Raw genomic sequence first — 5700 nt, forward strand, 5'->3', positions numbered from 1 at the left:
CTCATGGAAATCATCAATACAGGGACAAGTTTTACAAAAACTATCGCTTTTTGGTCTAGCTATCTACGTAGGTAGCAACACGAATAGGATTTCAGTCATGGGGTGCTCTGGACTTGGAGTTTGGGTTCTAAAAGAACATTTGTGAAGCAATGGATCAATATGTGAACATATCATTGCCCCTGCTGATAAGGAGAGTTAAACAGAGTAGATTTTTACTGCCAAAATGGGGTGCTGATAAAGGTGTCCTTCACCTCCTGATGACATTTAAATTTGGGGTGATGAGGTGCCTGCTGTAGTCAATATGTCATAGTGACCTTCCACCAAGACCAGCTGTGCCATTACATTGTGGGCATGGTGACCTGCCCTCCACAGCCTCAGCCCCAACCCCTACCACCGGCAAGTATTATTAATAAAAATAATGATGAGACACTGAGCATGCACCCTGTGCCAGCAAAGTTCTCTCATTAGTTCAACAAGCAAGCATTTGCTGCGTGGAGCCGCTGGGTAACACCCTGCGGATTCAACAGTACACACGACAAAACCAGTCCCCTCCATCGTTGAGCTCCCCATTAGGTTCTTTCTGTACTTACTATAGTCTTCACTACAGGAAAGATACTTTCATCCTCATTTCACAGATTAGAATAATGAGGTTCAGAGAGTTTAAGTAACTCAGAGACTGGAGTCAAATCCAGATTTGCCTAACTCTTAACCCCATCTTATTTTCAAAATGCCATATAATCTCCAACTATTTTAGTGTTTAGCCCTATTGTCAGGAGAACTATAAACTCTAAATACTATTTCAGTGGAGCGGTTACAGATCCAGAATAACTCTTTGCACTTAATTTTGCTTAAACCATGTCTCAGGGTTGCAACAATGGTTGCCATCCACATACAGGTTACTTATTCCTTAGTATGTTGATTCTTTGCTTACATTTTCTTTTTTACCCCCTATGCATTATATTTATTTCCAAATTGTTATAAAATGTAAGAAACAGAAATCTATAAATGACAACGTAAAATGAGATAAACTATATTTTTTAAACTAACATTTGTATTGCATGCACCGTATGTTGTATACTTGCCCAGTACGTTACACAAATTGACTCATTTAATCCTCACAACAGCCCTCCGAGGTTGGTATTATTATTAATTCTCATTTTAAAGATGGGGAAACTGAGGGCTCTCCCTGGTGGCGCAGTGGTTGAGAGTCCGCCTGCCTTTGCAGGGGACGCGGGTTCCTGCCGCCGTCCGGGAAGATCCCACATGCCGCGGAGCGGCTGCGCCCGTGAGCCATGGCCGCTGAGGCTGCGCGTCCGGAGCCTGTTGCTCCGCAATGGGAGAGGCCAAAAAAGTGAGAGGCCCGCGTACCGCAAAAAAAAAAAAAAAAAAAAAAAAAAAAAAAAGGGGGAAACTGAGTCATGAGGTATGTACTTTGTTTACGTTTTCTTGTTCAACCCTCATGACGATCCAAGGAGGCAAGTGTTCTTCCCTGTTATCATCCCCGTGTGGAGGGGAGGAAACCAAGACCTCAGAGTTAAGTAACCGGAAAAGCGGGCCTTCCAACCTAGCTTGCTAAATTTGGGCACAGGACTCGCCTTCGACCCTGAGTGGTTGTGGGAGCAGGGGCACACAGCCCCCACGAGAGTGATGCAAGTGCGTGGCTATGCCTGCTGCATGAATACCAGACCTCTGATATTCTCTGTCACTGCAGCCATTTCTCTCCTTTAAAAACTGGCTATTTCTGGTTAATACTGAGAGTAGCCCATTTATGTTGACCTAAAGGTCATCTGGTCTTTAAGATGGGTTTGTACATATGTGGTTGATAATGACTGTTTTAATATTTTAAGAATCATTGCCAAATGGATAGAAGAGAAGTTGTAATAGTACAAAAGGTCTAATTTAATTCTCCGGGAGTCTATTTATAGAAAGATTCCGGGATGTTGTTTGTTTCCTTGTGGGCTGTTCTATGAAGGCAACCTGGGTAGAGCTCGGATCGACAGATGAAAACCCTGACTCCTCAGCTTATTGGCCCCATAGTCTTGGAAAACTTAAGGTTCAGGTTCCTTCTCTATCAGATAAAGCTCAAATAGCTTCTTTCTATTATTACCGTAAAGATTAAAATACATTATTTATAAATGCTTTATACGTTATAAATCAGAAAGGAAAGTGCAGAATTAAATACTTTGGTATCCTAAAATGTTTAATTTGGGGGCATAAATTTATGACGGTAAAGCGCTAGTGTTTTCATAACTCCAGAGTTCATTTACTAGCTGTTTAATCTTGGGCAGGTTCCTTAGCCTCTCTAAATGTCATTAGCAATTCCTGTTATTAAAACAGGCTTAACAACAGCATCTGCCTCAGTGGTCACTGTGATCATTAAATAATACAATACATGAAGCATAAGGCCTGGTGTGTGATAACCACTCAGTAAATATTGGTTATCAGCTATGAACGTAGTTTCCTTTCCCATTTTTTTGTGCCACTGAGGTGCAGCCGAGGCACTAAATGTGGTTGTTCATCTATGGCCCTGAGCCTGGGGCAAGAGCCTAGGACACAGACTGTGGTGGCAGAGAGGAGTGTGGAGGTAACTGGCCAGTAAGTGATGAGGAATCATGATCTGACGGATCTGAATAACTCTTCAGAGAATGCAATCAATGTTCATGTCTCTCCGGTCAGCTGTACACTCCATGAGGGCAGGGACCATTGTCTGACTTCTCTACTATTTGTACAAATTGTATTCCCAGCACCTAGTCCAACACATGGAATACAGAAGACATTTAACAAATATTAGCTGGAAAGATAAACAAATTGAGCTGAAGGGAATGACCCCATACATGAGTGTGTGGATGTACATACATGGCATCACCATTTCTGATCTTTCACCCCTAAGCCAAGCGCTACCCTTCATCCTAGGAAGAGGGAGGCAATAGATTTTTGCCAGCTCAATCCCAACTTGCCCTTTGACCTTGCTGTTAGCTAAAGACCCTTGGTGTGGTGGTACAACCTTGGGTTATTTCTGCTTCTGGGGAAATTAGCCATTGGCCACCTCACTCAATTATCAACTGGGGAGACCCAACAGCTCTAGAGGTCTGAGGAGAGGGAGGGCAGGCAAGGACAAAAGACACAGAAGAGTCATTTCCTATGCTTCTGGGAAACACATGCTTCATTTATAAAACCATCCTTTGTGTAGCTCCTCGGATGCCCTGGTCACTGTACCATGCATTGGAGACAGAGATGTGAGTAAGTAAAGCTGGAAAGCTGAGTGCAAGGGACAGGGGCACATTTCTGGGACAATGTGATAAGTGCAATAATAGAAGCCCGTTTCAGACATAATTAGGAACACTGAGGAGGGGGGGCTGATTCTGCATGCGAGCACTGTGAAAGCCCTCATGGAGGAGTGGTACTCGAGCTGGGTCTCGAAGAGTCAATCTGTGGGATGAATAAGTAGAAAGAACATATACGTAGGTTCATCATTTCCAGAAGGATGTGATGAACAATTAGTGTAGAAAGTGATCAAGCACATTCTGGAAGTGAGAATATTTGAATCACCAGAGCAAGAGTGAGAAAGAGAAGGGGTCCCAGTGCCTTGATACACCAGTTGTTTGAATTAAGGCACATAATTTCATTTCTCCAAGCCTCAGATTTCTCATCAGTAAAACGGGGATAATAAAAATACCAACATCATGGTCATTTGTGAAAATTAAATAAGTTATATGACAGCTATTCCTGTGCTGTTATTATTACTATAATATTTATATGATTAATATAACTATTATTATAATAATAATCATTAATAGTATTATGATTGTATTAGCATTATTATAACTATAATTTTTTATTATAAAATAATAATTATTATAATAGAATTATTATTAAATTGCTTCTTAGAAGAAACCTAGATTTGAAGAAAGTAGTAGTAGAATGTTCATGGATTGACAGAGGGAATGGATAAAGGTTTCTCGGCATAAGTAATTGTATATCAAAAGCTTCAGTCAATATAAATGCTCCAAAAGTCAGTGGATTAAATACTTTGTGCTGTGGTTAATATCATGAACTTCTGGGGACACCAAATCTGGCCAAAAACTTAAGTCAATTAAAGTGGGTAGAGACTCAGATTTGTTTAAGTACTGCTTTCAAATAATTTCCAAGATGCTCTATCTGTAATGGAGTGGAAGTTTAAAAATAGAGTAGAAGTCCATCAAAATAACGCAAGTGGAATATGTCATCTATTATCTTTAGGCCAAGATCATAACCAATTAATCTTCAAGGAAGTGAAAATAACATACTCTTGAACTTAATTATGCCAATGAAGGTTTAATTCTAATTTCAGAAATGGCTGAAGGTGGTTCTTTACCATAGAGGGAAGAAAAATTAATCTACGAGAGGACTGAGAGTTGACGTGGCCCTGGTCAGCCAGGTGAATGAAAACCTTCCCTTTGGAATGCTGCAGTGATGTCTCAAGAAGAACACCATTCAAAGGAATGTTGTGTCCCTGGAGATGCCATAAAATCCGAGGACACTGAGCTGCATGCAATAAGGGATATCCTTAGTCTGCAGGACTTCCGTGCCATGTGGCCGGGGGGAACACACAGACCAGGTGGGCAGGCAGGGAGGAGAGAAGGGTGGCTCTGGGATTTGACTCAGTGGGCCAGGGTTGGCAGGCTGCCCCAGCAAGCATGCTGCCATTTCCCATGGACCCAAAAGAAGTCAGACCCTTAGGTATTTCTCGAGTGTGAAGTCTGATTCAAATGCCCCAGGTGTTCAAGAATTGCTGCTCCCCAAGGGTTCGGATTTGACTCTTACTGGGTGAAAAGATTAGCCCCTCTAGTTTTTCTGACTCTGATATCTACATGACTATATTTTGCAGCCCAAGTCATCTGTATTTCAACTCTGTGGGAAACTAATAACACAAGCATTTTAACATTTGTATAGGGAAATTTAGATGGAAATTACCTTACCTAACAGAGGTGGGAAAGATTTTTGTGTTTTTGAGAAAACATGTGAACTGGCCGTTAAAGGTGTAGTTTCAAAGTGAAGTGGACAAGTGAGGAAATTTTAGAAACTTTTTAGGTTGGACAAACCATCTACTTGACGGATTCTGGTTTTCTGTTATCTGAAAAATGGCCTTAATCCTTTACTTCATGTTGTATGTGTACATACAGCTCTAGTGTCGGCTCAAGGTGGCCATGGTATTATACACAAAAGTTATTGTAATTTTTTCCCGTGAAATTCTGTGAAAGGAGCCAAGTATGGGTCAGGCTGGAGGAAGAACCATGGCCACAGTTTGAAATGCTTGGAATTCTCAAGCGGGTGAGCCAAGGGGGTACAAACAACTTTGCTTTTTCATTCTGCCAGCTCTTCCTTCTGTCTGTTTCCATTCGTGACCACTAACCCCTTGTTAACAAGGAACAGGCGGTGACATGTGGAGAGTTCACAGTAAATGCATTTCAGAGTTCACAAGAAAGTAGAACCAGCATGCCTGACACGCAGAGCACTGGGCTTTTTGTGTCCATCAGGGCATTTTGGGGATCTGGGAGGGAAATTTAGGGCAAGGTTTCAGTCACCATTTTTACTCGTTCATTCATTCACGGATTCAACAAATATTTTAATCGAGCAGCTACTATGTGCCAAGCACTATGAAGCTTCTGGGAACTCAGGAGTAGACCAGAATACAAGGTCACTGGGAATATAGGAGAAGGC

Source organism: Leucopleurus acutus, assembly GCF_964270905.1.
Source record: "Leucopleurus acutus genome assembly, chromosome: 11".
Taxonomy (NCBI): Eukaryota; Metazoa; Chordata; class Mammalia; order Artiodactyla; family Delphinidae; genus Leucopleurus; species Leucopleurus acutus.